This window comes from Rhineura floridana, chromosome 12, assembly GCF_030035675.1.
Source record: "Rhineura floridana isolate rRhiFlo1 chromosome 12, rRhiFlo1.hap2, whole genome shotgun sequence".
In the NCBI taxonomy this organism is placed as follows: domain Eukaryota; kingdom Metazoa; phylum Chordata; class Lepidosauria; order Squamata; family Rhineuridae; genus Rhineura; species Rhineura floridana.
The window spans coordinates 40415742-40434168 of record NC_084491.1 but is presented as its reverse complement, the minus strand read 5'-3'; positions in this window follow the sequence as shown (position 1 = coordinate 40434168).

Below are 18427 nucleotides of genomic sequence, written 5' to 3'. Positions count from 1 at the left end.
GCCATGGAGGCAGAGCGTAGCCACCCACCCCCTCCTCTGACAGTTCCATGGGTTCATCATCAGCTATCAACCCAAAGGGGCCCTCAAGGGGGCCATCAGCATTGGATTCAGGGTGGGGCTGCCTGCTCCCCAAGGTCCTCGATCTATGGAGTGTCTGGTTCATCCTCTGAGGACTCCAGGTCTGGTACCAGGTCAGGGCCAGGCGGAACAGATCCTGGGTGTGAGGAACATGATGCACAGCCACTGGACCCCCCCCTCCCATTTTCACTTTATCAACAACTGACCTGGTATCCAAGATGGAAACCCCCCTGCCTCCTGCTCCATCTTGCAGCTCACAAAGGCTGCAACCCAATACATGCTTACCCGGGAGTAAGTCCCATTGAACCTAGTGGAGCTTACTTCTGAGTAGACACATATTGGATTCCAGCCTAAGCTGTTTGTCCCTGACACACACACGCTGCATCTCTGTATGGCTGCAATCTCGTACACATCCCTATTTAAAGAATAATTTAATTAAGTGAAAGAAAATGTAATTAATTTTAATTGTTGATGATCATTCATTTTCCCTTTATTAATATCTATCTATCTATCTATCTATCTATCTATCTATCTATCTATCTATCTATCTATCTATCTATCTATCTATCTATCTATCTATCTCAGTGCCCAGTTAAAGTTGTATAATAGGGTAATTAAATTCTCTTATAAGAACTAGTTAATCTGCAAATGCTTTGGACGTGGCAGAGCTCAGTGACCCTTGGGGGCTTTGTTTGAGATTGGGATTGACTCCAACAGCTGTCAGGAATCAGAGAAGAGTGTCTCTGAACATAGGCAAAGTTAGGCACAAGAGTGGATGGGGAGGAGTGAGCAAAATGCAGTGGTGACGGGGGGGGGGGGAGTCCACTTTCTTAAATCTTGAGAGCCAGGAATCGGGGCAAATCATTCCACTGCAGAAGCTACCATACTGACTCTTGCTTTTTCCAGCCCTGCTATTAATTTTAAACAATGCCCTGAATGTTTTAAGACCAAGATGAGTGGTTCAGTTAGGTAGCTATAGCCAATGCCAGCCCAAGTCAGAGCAGACCCATTGAGGTTAATGGGCATGGCTAACTTAGGTGCATTCATTTCAATGGGTCTACTCTGAGTAGGTCTTGGTTGGCTACAACCCAATGATCTTATGGATGGGAAAGGGCCTCTTTGGATGGCGTGAATTAGGGACCCCTATTCCCCCTTACAAAGGTACCATTCTTAGAGTGGTTTAACAATCCATCCCTCTTCCCAGGGAACCCTGAACAAACTTTGTAGCTCTGTGAGGGGAATAGGGGGGTCTCCTCGCAACTCTCAGCACCCTGAACAAGCTATACTTCCCAGGAGTTTTTGGGAGAAGCCAGGACTGGTGGAAAAATGTATAGAGTACCATTTACCTCATGAGGGTAAGGGGGTGGATGAATTGAGAGTGGCATTAATAACATATACGACAATCCAAAGCAAAGAACCTGCAAGAGAAGAAACCCCAGAAGGGTGCTTAAGCAATCCTGCTTATGTGGAGCATTTAAGAGAGAAGTTAAAATTGGAGGCTGAGAAATTGAGAATGGAGGCTGAAAGATTTAAAATGGAGGTGGAGGAAAAGGAAAAGCAGCGAATGATGGAGATGGAAAGGTTGAGAACAGATACTGAGATACAAGTGGAAAGATTAAAATTGGATAGAGAGAAATTTCACTCTGAGGAGACAAGGAAAGAGAGAGATGGAGCAAAAATAAAAATTACTCCAAAGGACTTTGCTGTCTATGAGCCTGGTCAAGATCCTCAAATTTACCTCACAACGTTTGAAAAGGCAGCTCAGATGTGGGGGCTACCTGAAGATAAATACATGCAGTATTTATCAAATCTGATTAAAGGGGAATTGGCTGAAGTGTATCAGTATTTCCCCTCAGACAGGCCAGTAACATACGCTGAATTCATAGAAGCAGTGTTTAAAAGATTCAGACTGGGGCTTCAAACCGAACTGGGTGGATGGCAAAACCACAAAGAGATTTTAAACTGAGACCAAATAACAATGGCAGAAAAGATGTGGCACCACAGAGAGTAAACCCTCAAATAAAATCAGAAGGGCACAATACACCTCAGTTTGGGTCTGTGTTTCCTAAAACAGAGGAGAAAATCGGTTACCCATGTGGGAAGCCAGGCCATCTGCATTTTCAAAGTGAGAGTGTAAACCCCCTCAGTAATCCGGTTCAAGGAAGGACAGTAAAGAGTGAACTGAGAGAGGGAGAACTGAAAAAGATATAGTTCTGTCAAGTAAGCTGGTCAAAGGTCCAAGACTTGGACTCAAGCTTGAGAGAAGAAGTGTGTGTGCAAGGGGCAAAATATTGGGCTTTGCTACTGGTGCTGCTCAGACCTTACTGAGGCCAGATTTAATAAGATCTGAAGAAATTTTACCTCAGGAAAAGCTGGAGTGAGAGGTGAACCAGAAAGCATTCCCATGGCCCTAATAAAACTGGAATGGAGGGGAAAGCAGGAGACTTACAAAGTGGGTATCAATCCTCAGCAAGAAGAACCAGTGATTTGGGGCAGAGATGTTATGGGGGCAGGAGGAAAAGTGCATGCTGTCCAGGTGGAGCTGATCGTGAGCAATTAGTTTTTCTCCCTGGGGACAGCCTGAGCCTTCGTCTAGCAGCAGCAGCAGCAGCAGCCAATCAGAAATAGGCTGAAGGAGACGTCAGTTGCTGGAGCCACGGAGCGGGAAAGAGGAATGAAGCTACAATGGAGGCAAGGGCAAGAAAGAGGGAAGGGAAACCAGCCTGAAGTCTTTGGGAGAAGCCGGGATTGTTTGAAGGGCATGATAATGCTTTAAATGTACAGTACAGCTGCTAAGGCCATTAAGGGAATTGATGAACAGCTTCCCTGGGTAGAACCGGAAACACCCCCCCCACAACCAGTTGATAAGATGGGGCACCTCTACTATTTTTTATCTCTATGCTGCCCTGCCAGGATTTCCCTTCAGCACCCGGCCCAGGAGGAAGGACGGACTGCTGATTGGCCGAGCCTGTCCAGGAGGGACAGGGAGCCGGGTGGGATTTACCCGGCTTGCCATTTTATATATTTTTGCAAGCAGCTGCCTGCTTAGTTTTTTCTTTTTGCATCTCTTTTTTGTGCAATTGGTGGCTCTTCGGAGCAGAGACTCCTTCACCTTTTCTCCGTTGGTTTCCCAGCACAGAGGTAAGTCCCCAGAGGTTTGGGGGCTTTTGGTTCCTATACTGGTTCCTATAAACAGTGGTCAGTTTGATCCTTCAGGCAGCTGGGGGGAGAAAATTGTGTCAAAAAATAACTAGGAGATTTTGTGTATAATGGAATGTTGACATCTCACAAGTGACTCGCAGGCACAGCAGACAAACAGCCGCCACCATCCAGCTGATTGTCCCCAGATCCTAGCACTTGGAGATAGAGTGCCTCTGATTGTGGAGGCTCCAAAAATCCAACTGGCCCAGTATTCTGTTTCCAATGCCAGCTGTCCAGAAACATCTAAGGAAACCCATGACAAGGCAAGGCCTTCCTCATTGTCCACCCCCCTTTACTGCATTTGGTCCACTGAAGTATACTGCCTTGACAAGTGGAGGTTCAGTTTGGCTATTCTTGCATAAGAAAAGCCAAGGGGGTTTGCCTCTAATTTCAACAATCTGCTTCCCACAATGGACCAACCAGAAGCCTCCAGCAAGCCTGTGATGCAGGCATGAAAGATGACGGCTTGCTTCCCTGTTGACAGTCCCCAGCATCAGATATACCACCTTGCGATATGGAGGTTTTGTTCAGGCTTTGAGGCTAATATGAATCTGAACAAGCAAGGATGGGGAACCTGTCGCCCTCCAGATATTTTTGGACTACAACTCCAAACTTCCCTTACCTGGGGGGGGGGCTGATGGAATCCAACAACATATGGAGGGCCACAGATTCCTTGTTGCTGCAATTAACTTGTTATCTCCCTGCAACTGATGCCTTTTCTCCATAGGCATGTGAGCCAGGCTCTCCTGGCCTTATGGAAGGCTCTGAAAGGGGCTCAGACCAGAGCTTGGAAGATTAATTTTAAAAAGTAATAAATTGCAGTTACAGTTACATGGCCCCCCAAAAGTAGTAATTACCGTTACAATTACAATTGCTCTGAAAGTAACTGATTACTTTTACTCAAAAGTAATTGCTACAATTACATTTTAGTTTCTTTGTTTAAAAAAAATTGCCTACAAGGTGCTGGCCTTGCCTGCTGCACATTTAAGTAGCCTAAAACAACATTAAAAATAAGCACACGCACAGAGAGGGTAGTAGAATTTTTTTTTTATCCATAAGATTAACAGAATGGCATAACAGAATCTCACATCCCCTCACCCCACCCCCAGCAATGATGATACCCCAACACACATATTTTTTGTATATATATATTGCCTCCAGCTCTTTTCTCCTTCCACTCCTGTCAATTTTTAAACAATTGTTTTCTTCACTCCGTCTCACTCTCCGCCACCTCCCTCAGTGCCTCCTGAGCACCCATAGTGCATGAAGGAAGAACAATGCTGCACAGAAACTCAATTTGAAGCACATGATTTTTATTCACAAATCAGTGGAGCTGAAGACTTCCCCTGCTCCCCACCCCAAGTAATGTGCAAAAGTAATGCTGGAAACATTACAATTACTCCTCAAAAGTAATGAAGTTACTATTTGTTCTATTACCAACAAAATGTAAAGAGGGACAGCCCCTTTCCTTTCCAAAGGAAAAACATTGTCAACAGTATCATTGTTTTTCAGGGTTTCACCCACCTTTTTAGTCAACAGCAGGCACATGTAGCCTCCCACCCAAATTTAAACCAAAGCTGGCCCTGGCCACATCCACACCAGACCTTTATTTCATTTCAGACAGTCATGGCTTCCCCCAAAGAATCCTGGGAAGTGTAGTTAATGAAGGGTGCTGAGAGTTGCTAGGAGATGCCCTGTTCCTCTCACAGAGCTTCAGTCAGAGCAGCTGACTGTTAAACTGTCCACTGAAGCTCTCTCAGGGGAACAGGAGTCTCCTCCAAGCACCCTTCACATGCCATGACTGGCTAAAGTGAAATAAATGTCCGACATGGGTGTGGCCCCCTGATTAGCCAAGCCAAGCAGCTGTGAGTCTGGCTTTTAGGACACTGACAGTTGGTTCTTACTGAGCATGCCCGAGGTTATCATTGACTCCAATGCTAAATTTCTTAAATTATTTAAAAATTGGCCAGGCATTTAAAAAACTTTTAGACTGCAGAAGATGAAGGTCAGAGTATGGGGCACGGTCAGTAATAGGATTACAGGTACTCTGCGAACATGGCTGATTTTTAATTAATTTCAACTAATTAGGAGAACTCTGACAGAAAAAAAGTCCGACAGGGGTCTTTCCCGCCCTCTTTTTAGACTTTGAACTCTCGATTCTCTCTGACTCTTTTGTGTGTTGCCATGAAAATTTAGAGGGGTGTTAAGCAAGCGTTTCTGAGTTCAGGACTATATGTTTTGTAAGGTTTTGTTTTGAAATGAACTTATGGGAAGCATCAGAATGGCACGGGGGTATTTTTAATTTAATATTGTGGAATGCGAAAAATCCATGCTGGCTATGGTAAACAGGCACTTTCATGGCTGTATAATAAATACTTTTGGGAGAAAGTAGATTGATTTCAAACACATTATCTGCCGGTTCCTTTTTATTTCTTTTTAAATCACAACTGCAGGGAGATGCAATCTGGATTGGGACTCTCCTCTCATCACTTTCCTTCTGAAAATCACACCCTTCTCCACTCTCTTGTTTGCAGCAATGGCATCTTTGGAGTCAAATAGTAGATGGAGGGGATTCAGCCGAAAAGTTGTGCTTGCTTTTTGGCACCAGCTGAAAATGCACTTCTTTCTTCAGGCTTTTGTGGGATTTTAATGGAATTAAATGATGAGACCACCTGTAGTATTATACAGCCATGAGAGTGGCTGTATACTATAGCCAGCATGGATTTTTTGCATTCTAAAATGTTAAATTGAAAATAGCTCCCCCATGCTATTCTGCTGCTTTCCATAAGCACAATTCAAAACAAAACCTTACAAATCCTATAGTCCTGAACTCAGAAACACTCGCTTAACACCCCTCTAAGTTTTCATGATGATACACAAAATACTCAGAGAGAATCTACAGTTCAAAGTGTAAAACAAAAGAAAAAAAAATCCAGACCCCTGTAGGACTATTTTCTGTTACAGTTCTCCTAATTGGTTGAAATTAATTAAAAATCACCCATGTTCACAGAATACATGTTATCCTATTACTGACCTTGCCCCATACTCTGACCTTCATCTTCTGCAGTTTTAAAAGTTTAAAAAATTCATGGCTGATTTTTAATTAATTTAAGAAATTTAACATTAAATATAAGGTTGGGCATGCTCATTAAGAACCAACTGTCAGACTCACAGCTGTTTGGCTGTGTGGTCAGTTTTACCTATTGGAAGCATGACTGCATGGGAGTAAATCCCATTGAACTCAATAAGGATGCAAATGATCAGACCCACCTTTCTCCTCCCCTCCCCCTCTCCACTCTCTTTGCTCCTCTCTCCCTCCCCTTCCTCCTTCCCCTCTCCTCTCCGTCCCCTCTTCCTTCTTCCTCTCCCTTGCCCACTCCAGCCCCCCTCCCTCCCTCCTCCTCCTCCTCCACCATGATCACTTTCAACTTTCCTAAGCATGATTGCATGGGAGTAAATCCCACTGAACTCAATAAACATGCAAATGATCAAACCTGTCCTTCTCCTCCCCTCCCCCTCCTGCCTCCTCCCCTCCCCCTTCTCCCCTCTGCCCTTCCTCCCCCTCCCCCCTCATCCTCTGCTCCCCATCCCCTGTGGTCAGTTTCACCTATTCTAAGCATGATTGCATGGGGGTAAATCCCACTGAACTCAATAAGCATGCAAATGATCAATTCATTCTCAGCAAATTTGCACAGGATCCCATTTCTTACCTCCCAGATTAAAAAGCAGAGAAATTCACTGATAGGCAAAAAAAATCCTTGCGGGTTAAGAATGTACCTATAGTGAACAGATATTTCTATCAAGCTTTAAAAAGCAGGGAATATTGGGCAGCAATAGGGAGTGCACCAGGAGAGCAGGAGACCTGACCTCCTCTCTGCCCTACAAATTTGTAAAAATGCAAACACAATTTGGGCTGGTCTTCCTGTGTAACTTTGAAGAATTTGGTAACGTGCCTCTGAGCATATGGTGAGTGGTGGCAATACTGCTAATCAGCCCAAATAACAGAAACAAGGCATGTGTTGTGCTGTTTTTGTTTTACCAGGGAGGACAGTTGATATAGTTCAGATAGTCACTGTAAATATGTTTGATTTACTTCAATTTTAGTGAAGTTTCCTATAGTAAATCATTTTCTTTTGCTTCTGTTTCTGTGAACATGTGAAGTACAACAACACTTTGCAAAAATTACACTAAAAAAACTCAAAAAACAATTGTGGAATAATGGCGCTGACTATTCTGCAGAAGTCTCCAGTGGACATGAGGCGTATCTCAGTTTGCACAAGATAAAATAGTGGGAGGTGAAATATATTCTAGCAAATGTCTGTGTACTGTATGTTTTTAATTGACCATGCTCATCTTTCCTTAAGTGAAGTGGTTTAAGCATAGCAGGCTGAAAACATGCATCTTGGGCAGGCCAAGTTTGTTTTTTCCAATAGCTAGATTAATTGCTTAAGTGGCAATATATTGTAATCAGTTTGATTTTACATAAAATTGCAGTTTCAGATTCAACTGTTAATGTACCCAAAATACAAATAGAACATAACCTTCAGTTTGAAACACAAAAAGCTGTCTTCACCATCATATGACTTTGACCTATACAAAGGCTTTGAAATTAATTTTAAAAAATTGACACAGATTTCTAGGATGAATGAGAGAAATATAATTTTCTAGATTAGATTCTCTGTAGAAACAGTAGTAACACAGGAAAGAAGCAAAGTAAGAACACCACCAACAAACATACAGAAAATGTAATTCATCTTTGGAGATGCACTCACCAGAGGCGCATGTTACTAAATTCTTCTAAGCTACACAGAAAGTGGATTGGACTGTGAAAGACCAACCCAAATTGTGTTTGCATTTTGACAAATTTGTAAGGCAATACAATATCTCAGAGAGGTCAGTTCTCCTTCTCCCCTGGTGCATTCACTGTAGCTACCCAATTTTCCTGCTTTTAAAAGTTTGATAGAAATATCTGTTGGCTATAGATATGTTCTTAAACCACAAGGTTTTTTTTGCCTATTAGTGAATTATTAATATGGTTTGGATTTTAAAGTGGTATGTTTGTTTTGCTGTCGAAGTTTTTATCTGCTCCTGTTCTTATAAATTTGATCATAACATTATATGGTTTTTCAAATTTTACACATCATCTGTCCTGAGATTATTAACCAATGAAGTATGAGCTACAAATTCAACAACAGCAACAGCAACAATAAATGACTAACTTAAATTCATTAATTAATTTCAGTGGGTTGACTCTGAGTAGGACTTGATTGAATACAACCCATAACTTCACGGGCACCACCTTGAGTGGGGAGGGCAAGAAAGAAAGAAATGGAATTATATCCCAGCTTTTTGGCAGGCTCATGGTAATAGGCCAATCTTCTTCCAATGCATTAAACACTCACACTGCTTGGTAGATGAAAGCTGACTATCTGATCATCACTGGAGAGAAACTACTTTGGTGTCTGAGTAGCTTGCTGGCTGGATTAAAGATACTTAAATGTCTTATTTGTGATGGTCCCCTGGCTTCTGAGCATTTGAAGTGAGTGTTGTTGAGCCTCCATCCTTTTACATAGCACCTGGCCTTGGAAGCTCGCACATTAAGGCCCTGACCTTGGATGGGTCCGGATTTTGAATAGAGTCTTTCACTTCTCTGGAAAGTTGAAAAGGTATATCTGAGTTGTTTAGTGCTTTATTATTATTTCTTTCTCTCCCCTCCCCAAAATTGCTTATTGCTTCTTAATGCCAGGAAACAGCCTACAGGGAGAGAAGCACTTAAGCGCCATTCTCCTCGTAGTCTGTCGACAGAGATGCACCAAAAGGGGGCTTCCTTTCCCAAACCTGACAATGTTAGCTGCTGGCAAGTCTGTGGGTAGCAGGGCTCCTCCTAATCAGCTGGAAGGCCATCGCCTTCTGCCTTCATGAAACAATAAAGCTTCTGGCACAATAGGAAGTGCACGTACACATTGATTTCCCGAGGCTGTCGACCAATTCACAAACCTTTTTGTTGTTTATGAGTCATGAATCCACTTAGTTTAACTAAATGTGCATATTCCCCAGAGACCAATCTTGGCACCCTCTTTGCTTTTGTTTTGAGATAATGAAGGTAGCGTAAGGTGACTTAACAATTGAATAAGCCAAAGCTACCATTCATGGTTAGCACAGAAAAACAGGCCTGCTGGACTGGACTGGACCAAAAGCACCTTCCATCGGTGGAGACAAGCTGCTGGTAGGTTCCACTCCAACAGCATTGCCTGTTGCAGAGTAGGTTTTTGACTCACCACAAGGAAGGTAGACACGGTGGCAAGCTTAAAATATGGATCCTTGCTTAACAGCATCAGCCATTAGTTGTTACAGCAGAAGCAAGGAAGAAAGAGGAAAAAGAAACTAAACTCTCAGGAAGGCCACTTTCTGTTCCTAGGCCTAGATCCATTAACCCTTTCATCACTTTCTCTCTCTCAGTGCAGTGGGTATTAATTAAAGGCTGTTGCTTATTCCAACACAGTCGTCATCTGGAGCCTTTCCATTTCACTGCATCAAGGAAAGAGATGAGACTGCAAAACCCACTCCATTGGCCAGGCTAAGAACAATGTCCATTTGGCCTTTCCCTCCTCCCAGAGCTTCACCCATCAGCATCCATTGCCCCTGGCTGCATCAGGGGGGGAAATGAGACAGCAAGGCCCACTCCATTGGCCTAGCTGAAACCCGCCTTCATTTGACTCCAATCTCCCGTGGTTGATATGCTATGTGGTTATTATAACAGTCATGTTTCATTATGCAAAAATTGGGGCTTATTTTCCTCTTTCCTCCTAATTTTGTTCTTCCTTTTGCCTTTTGTGTATCAGATTGCATGCCATTATTTTAAATTCTAAAACACCTTAAGTGCATTGCCAGAAAGGTGGTGTGTGAAAAAGTATATTAACAGACCAAAACAGAGTAAGAAGGTCAGCCTTGGGTTGGATACATGGGACATAGAAAGCTGCCTTATATTGAGTCAGACTCTGTCTAGCTCAGTATTGTCAACACTAACTGGTAGTGGCTCTCCAGAGTTTCACACTGGGGACATTCCGGGCCTTACTTGGAGATGCCAGGAATTGAACCTGGAGCCTTCTGCATGCAGAACAGATGCTCTCCCACTGAGCTATGGCCCTTCTGAAATGGGAACATAGAAAGCTGCCTTATAGTAAATCAGACCATTGATCCATTTAGCTCAGTACTGTTAACACTGACTGGCAGTAGCTGACCAGGGTTTTGAGGTGGGGTCTCCCCCAGTCCTACCTGGAGTAGACTGGAAAATGATGACTGTTGTGCCACGTAAAGGAGGTGACAAGAGCTCCAAGCCCTCCGTGCGAACAGCCTCCCCCTTTTAAGCTGAGTCTCCTCTTTCACTTCCAGGTTCGCTGGAGAATGCCCCATCCCCGGTGACTTTGTTTCATGTCCTCCCCCTGCAGCCTAGTTCTTCAGCCCCTGCTTCTTACCACAGAGAGAAGCGGCCAAGAAGAGACTGAGGAATCTTTCAAAACAAAATGGAAAGCAAACCAGCCAGGCGAGAAGAATACAATTGTTGTTGTTTTAGTGTTAGCACAGAAGTCCTCATTTCAGAAAGACAACGGCTGTGGGTGCCTGCATGTGTCTTTGCTTCCCACCTTCTCAGTAGCAAATGTCATTATTTGACTCTGTTGGAGAAGCAGGCCAGGGAGCTCCCTCTGTTGCAGCCGGCCGCCTGCCATCTCGGCAGAAGATGCGTCAACCCTTCCACTCCAGAGGACGAGGTACAGATGCAAGCCGACGTGCCCAGCTGTGGCAGTGGCAGCCATTTGTATAATGGCCCATTGTTACAGGATTTAATTAGCCGTGGTTTGTTCACTCGGCAGACGCAAATGAGGTTTTAATTTTTTGTGTATGGTTTTGTGTTTTTCTTTTTCTCTCTCTTTAACTAATCCCTTCTCCCCCGTTCTCCAAACAATGTAATGATCCTGCGGAGGCCTCTTTTTTGCTGCACACTTGCTTTGATGAAAAGCAGATGGGAAACAATGGACAGAAATGAGCTTGGCCCAGGGGACAAGGTGCTTTGGCTTGGGCACAATGGGACAGGAAGGGAGTGATGTTTTGACGGGGGGTTATCTTTTACAGCCACACAGCCCCAAAGCATGGCTCCTCTGCCAACAGAAGTGATGCTCAAGGGCCTTCCTGGCAGAGGGATAATAGACGTGGCACACATAAGGGGTCCAGAGATGTAACGCCATCTTAGAAAAGAACTATTTTGTATGGTGATCCAGTGCCGTCTCTCGACTTGATTATTCTGAGAGGAGACCAAATACCACCTGCTGGTCCTCATGACATGGAATGAAAGGCAAGGTTGGTCACTTTTACAGGTTTGTCAAGGGTTGAACTTTGGCCTCTGATTGGATTGGCTCCTGGGCTGACCTTCTGATTGGCGAGAGCCCTGTATAAGCATTTCTGAGTCAGTTGTCAGATCTGACTTGGCTCTAGGAGCTGAACCCTTCGCTGCTTCCCCATAGCTCCAAGGGCTGTAGCTCAGTGGCAGAGCATCTGCTTTGCACGCAGAAGGTCCCAGGTTCAATCCCAGCAAGCATCCCCAGGCAGGGCTGGGAAAGATGCCTGTCTGAAACCCTAGAGAGCTGCTGCCAGTCAGTGCAGACAATACTGACCTAGATGGTCTCCGTAAAAGGCAGCTTCCTCCATTTCTATGTTAAGCCAACCTCTTAGATATGATGAGGGCTGCACTTCCCCCCCCCGACCCTTCTGATAAATACGCTCTTGTAGCTCTAGCCAGAGCACGAGATACGGCATCAGAGAGCAAGGAGACCTGTGGCAGTTAAGAGAGTGCTGAGGCCGCAGATCCCAAGTTCAGATTTCATCTTGGCCATGAACTGACTGCATGGCTCAGGCGAGGCAAATGTACAAATGGAAAAGTTCTGTACAAATGCTAAGTATCATCAGTGTTTTTTAATTTATTACTTATTTATTCATTATTTGATTTATATCCCGCCCTTCCTCCCAGTAGGAGCCCAGGGCGGCAAACAAAAGCGCTAAAAACACTCTCAAACATCATAAAAACAGACCTTAAAATACATTACATGCATACATACATACATACATTAAAACAATACAACTTTAAAAACATCTTTAAAAAAGAGTTAAAAATATATTGTGGGTTTTTTTTTAAAAAAAAATGTATTAAAAAGCAATTCCACCACAGAAGCAGACTGGGATAAGGTCTCAACTTAAAAGGCTTGTTGAAAGAGGAAGGTCTTCAACAGGTGCCAAAAAGATAACAGAGATGGCGCCTGTCTAATATTTAAGGGGAGGGAATTTTCCCCCACCCGTGGTTGTCTTTTGCTTGTAAAAAAGCACCTTTGCCCATCAAAAGCTGAAGGGATGAAAAGCCCCTGATTCTCAGTCCTGCTCAGTGAGGTGAGTGTTGCTGGGAGTAAAGCATCAATGCTTGTAACAAGTAACCTGAACCAGTGTGTGTGTGGTGGAGTGATAGACAGAAAGGCAACCTATTCTCCCCTCACTGATTCCTTCTTTAGTAAACCACATTGATATATAGATTGCTTTTCTTAGGCTTTACTTCCATCCTCCTTCATCTTGTTAGTTAGATAGCGTGTGAGAGCTCTAGCCTCATAACCCTATAACGGCCAATTTATACTTATAGTCAGAATGGCTTTATTTGCCAGTGTAATAAACCTTAAGCTTCTGTATTCTTTCAACCCTTAGTCTTACCAGCCTATTCATTTCTGCACCCTGCTGCAATATATACCAAACTCCAATAACTGTGATGCAAAGCCAGGTCCTGGCAGCTGGGAGCGGGGATGGCAGTTTGCAAAAAAGCCGCTCTTCGGAAACGTGCCCAGCTTATTTTTGTTGTTGTTGCTGGGCTCTGCCAAGCTTTGTGGCATAAATCGCCCCTGAAATGCCTCCGCTGACCTTTCCCTTGTGAGGCTGCTTTGCATAAATGAGCCTCAGCGGTGCAGGCAGGTTGATCCTGGCAGGTTGTGAAGCTCTATAGTCTGCCGCCATTGGGCAGATGGGAACGCGTGTGCCAGATGGCAAAAGGAGCGGTCGGGGTCTCTCTGGGACGCAAATTCTTTCTTCTCCCTGCTTGCAGCCCCACTCTGCCAGCCACAGAGACCTCTGTGCGGCAGATGGCATTTGCTTCCCTGCCTAATGCCAACATTTAGCCTCATCTGGAGCAGGAGATGAAGCGGTATGCTGGGGAGGGCTGCTGAAAGGAAAATGGCAACAATGAAGAAGGCGGAGCCCCAATGACCAGCTTTGTCAGAGTCCCAGCAGTAGAGTCTAGTGTTCAGAACAGGAGATATGGCATCAGAAAGCGAGGGTACCTGTAGCTGTTAAGAGAGGGCTCAGCTAACGGATCCTGTATTCAGATTTAATCTTGGCCATGAACTGACTACATTGCCGTCCTGGGCTCCTGCTGGGAGGAAGGGCGGGATATGAATCAAATAATAAATAAATAAATAAATACATGGCTTAGGTGAGACACTATAGCAGGGTTAGCCAACATGGTGCCCAGATCTTGTGAACTACAGCTCCCATCATCCCTGATCATTGGCCCTGTTGTCTGGGGCTGATGGGAGTTGTGGGTCCAAAACATCTGCAGGATACCATGCTGGCTACCCTGCCCCATAGCCTCAGCTCTCCCCATCCACAGCACAAAGATAATAATATTCTAACAGTTTATTTCAGGGACAGCCAACGGTGCTTTCCCATCATCGTCTGTGACCCTTGGCTATGCTGTCTGGGGCTGCTGAGAGTTGTAGTCTAAAACATCAGGAGGGCACCATGTTGGAAGATAGGAAGAAACATAGATGGACCGTTGATCCATCTAGCTCAGTATTGTCTACACTGACTGGCAGCCTCTCTCTAGTGTTTCAGGCAGGGGTCTTTTCCAGCCCTATCTGGAGATGCCGGGGATTGAACATGGCACCTTCTGTATGCAAAGCAGATGCTCTACCACTAATTTATGACCCTTCCACCCACCCACACCACTTTATTATTGACTTAAAATTTATATACCACTTGACTGTAATAAAATCTCTAAGCGGTTTACAAGTAATAGTAACTATCAATAAATACAGCTGAAAACAAGACAGTAGACAAAAAAAGAGACCAAAACCTGTAATGAGTCACTGCAGCTAGTTCAGTTAACTGCCATGACTTCCCCCAAAGAATCCTGGGAAGTGTAGGCTGGTGAGAGTGCCCAGAAGATCCTGACTCCTCTTCCATCCTGGGACTACAATTCCCAGATTGCAGGGCAACAATACCTTTTAAACCGGTTTACACCTTTATTATAGATAGGTCCTCAAGGGCCAGTCCAGTGATACTGGTTAAAAAGGAAGCCTGCTCTGTTCTGTAATTGGCCCTTCCTCCTTGTTCACCCACCCACCCTGCCAAAGCATAAATTGCATCTGATGGGGTGCCCAGCTGTGGAAGGAGATTGTAATTTTCTTTTGCTCGCCAGCTGTCAATCAGAAGAACAATACCCTTCTAATGAAATGGGAATGTTATCACTACTGTGCCTCGCGTTGTACTGGGGAGGCTGTTAGTGGTTTTCACTGCCCAGAGACAGAGAGAGAGGAGGAGGAAGGGGGGTTGTGTTTGTTCTATATTTAGCCTTTCACGTGCATTCTACTGACTCACCTGGAGAGCTGCGTCTAGGGTCAAAGAGTCCTGCTTTTTCTGTACATTGAGAGCTAATGCAACAAAGTGACAACGAGGATGGGGTGCAACTCAGGAAGAGCCCTGTTCAAATCTTGCCTCTCCAGTGAACTCTGTATGCTGCCATAGGTGAGCCACTCTTTCTCCGACTCAGCCCCTATCTGCAGATTCTGTATGTAGGACAAGACCTTCATTAGAACCCAGGCCATTGATACACCTAACCCAGTAGGGACCAGCTACATCATTGCAAAGTTTCAAGTGTGGGAGGGGTGATGATGCTAACCACAGTTTCATCAAGCCCAGGTCCTTCTGCATGCAAAAGCAGGAGTTTTGGGGCAAAGTGTCATTAGTACCTTAGTGATACGCAGCTCTATTTCTCCATAATTCTAAGTAAGGAGTGGTTCAGTATGGTCTAGAATGTTGTCTGGATGCAGTTATAAAATGGATGAGGGCTAGTAAACTGAGCTTGAACCCTGGGAATATGGAGGCACTGTGGGTGGGTGGTTACTGTGTCTAGAAGATTGGCTATTTGAGTGTCCTGGATGGGAGTTACTCTTCCTGTGAAAGAACAGGTTCATGGTTTGGGGCTGCTCCTGGGTCCATCTTTGACATTTGAAGCTCAAGTAGTGAGTCTTAGTGGCTCTGAGTGCCTTTTACCAGCTATGACTGGTGCACCAACTAAGGCCATTCTTGGAGAGGGATAAGCCTGGCTGCAGGGATTTGTGCATTGGTAACCCCAACACTTGATTGTTGCAATGGGTTCTATGTACGACTAGCCATGTGCTTGGTCTGGAAGCTCCAGCTAGTGCAAAATGCTGCAGCTAGACTGTAAATGGAAACAGACTACCACCAGCATATAACTCCAGTGCTTAAAAGCATGCCTGGCTGCCCATATGTTACCAGGCCAAGTTCAAGGTTCTTGTATTAATTTACAAGGCCCTTAACAACTTGGGCCCAGGATATCTTAAGGAGTGCCTGATCTCTTATATCCCTGCCCAATCACAGAGATTTTGTGGGGAGTCTCTGTTGGTGGTCCCACATGGCTCAGACTCATGGCTCCTCACTACTAGAAGCCATGCATTCAGCATTGTGAACCCAAGTCTGTGGAGCACACAGCTGAGATTAGAGAGGCATCGTCCTTGCTGACCTTCAGGTGCATGACAAATACTTTTTTATTCTAGCAGGATGATGATGATGATGATGATTAGCATTAGCATTAGCCGCCCTTCACTCAGAGGTCCCAGGGTGGGTTAGAACAATTTAAAATGCAGCACATAAACAAGTAAGACAGTGTTTGAATTTCTGTTTGGTTTTATGATGAATTTTTTTTATCGTTTTGTTGGTGGTAAATCAGCATTTCTAAATGTACATTATTTAGAAATGCTAATGATTAAATGGTACTTAAATGGTATTTAAAATCTGAGCAATTGCCTCTGTCTGATGTTCAATGGTCTGCCTTACAGGACTGTTGTAAGGATTTACCAAGAACCAACTTTGGTATGAGGCAAAAGATGTTACCAGTATCTCCAATATTGTTTTTAACTGGAGGCAGTTGCTAATTGGGAAAGAGTGTGTTTAATCCAGGGATAGCCAATCTGGTGCCCTCCATATGTTGTGGACTACAACTCCCATCATCCCCGACCCTTGGCCATGCTGGCTGGAGCTGATGGGAGTTGTAATGCAAAACATCAGGAGGTTACCACGTTGGCTATTCCTGGCTTAATCCTTTGTTCCTGCACAGTTTCCCTGATCTAAATCCCCCCGCAAGCTGCCATTAGCTCTGATAAGGGTGATAGGGGAATTATTAAACTATTATTGTTAAATTTTAAAGAGGTGTAATATATGTGATATTAATTGGATGATCATGATTATTGTATTTGATTAAATTTTGTACCCCACCATGAAAAGGCAATTGTCCCGTAAAATCAGGTAATAAATAGAAATAAAATAAAATTGGATATCATTGGCTTTGTTGCATGTGGAGCTAATAGCAGCTTTGGTGTGTATGTGTGTGTGATTTAGATAATCACAAAACTACAGAAATACAAACAGTATTGAGATACATTTCCAGCACATTGGACCCCAGGTTGTAAAATGAAATTATGTCCAATCTGTTGGGCTGCTGAGGCAAGCATAGGAACCATACATGTAGTGTGTTTATTCTCATCCATCAGCAAATAGCAAATTCTCTCCCTACTATTCAAGAAGGAAACGCTTTGAAAAACAGCAGAGGAGGAAAAGGTTAAATACTTGCCCCGTATCCTGTTCCTATCTCGTGTATTAGGCAGAATCAATGACCTCAATGACCTGTAGATGTTGGGCTCTCCAACAGTGGAGGCATTCCACAGGCAGCTGGACAGCCAGCCACCTGTTGGGTATGCATTAACTTGGATTCCTGCATTGAGCAGGGGCTTGGAGGTGGTGGCCTTATAGGCCCCTTCCAATGCTACAATTTTATGACTCTATGGTTCCTAAGCTTTCCCCCCCATGGACCACATGAAAATTGCTGTGGGTCTTGGCAGACCACTTAATGATTCTTCTGCCCATTGTGTTCTGATTTATAATCCCTTTTTCTGTTTCTGTTCCAAAGAGTTCTAAAAGAAAAAAAAGAGCGGATGTGTTAGGGCAGGGAAGACAGGAAGAGCGGGGGAGACATTTGGGACTTCTCTGAGCCTCTGGGGTTCCCATTTCTGTTTTACTCCTCTAATTTTCAACCCTTTCCCATTTCTATTACCTCTCTCATCTGAGAGCCAGCTGGTTGTAGATCTGTTTCTCTCTTCTGCTGTGCCTGCACAATGGAAAAGCACATAAGGAATGATCAAGGTACAACCTCTTGCCATTGTTGAAAAGAGTTTAAATGTGCTTCTAGAGGGGAGAAAAAGAGGGGGAACACACACACACACACGGAAGAGAAGGTAGTTGAAAAAAAGCAATTTTCTCTTTAAACTGCTGGCTGATTCAAAACAGATATGTCAGCCAGAGAAGGGAAAATAGAAGAAACTCTGGGAAAACTTGAGTTTAAAAATAAATAAAAGTGCAGTGAGATGCAATAAAATGGAATGCATTGCGACTCTATCTGCTTTCATCTCCTGTAAAACAATATTCATCCTTTCTAAGGAATGGAGATCTGCAATTTATTGGTGCACTGGTGTGCTGTATTAAAAAAAATACACAGAGAAGCAGCTCACACAGGCTGGTGTTGTGTTTGCCAAGTGACCGAAAACACACACAACCTGGTTAGGGTTCCCTCTGCCCCTTTTTCTTCCAGGCCAGTTACCAAAAGACTCGGAGGACAAGATTGGTTCCTCCTTTCCACTTTGAGCCATAAGAGGTTGTATCCAAGTCACCTCTACTCAGAGTAGACCCATTGAAATGAACGAATCTGTTAGCCATGGCTATTAATGCCAATGGGTCTACTAGAAGTGGATACAACCCTATGTTTTAG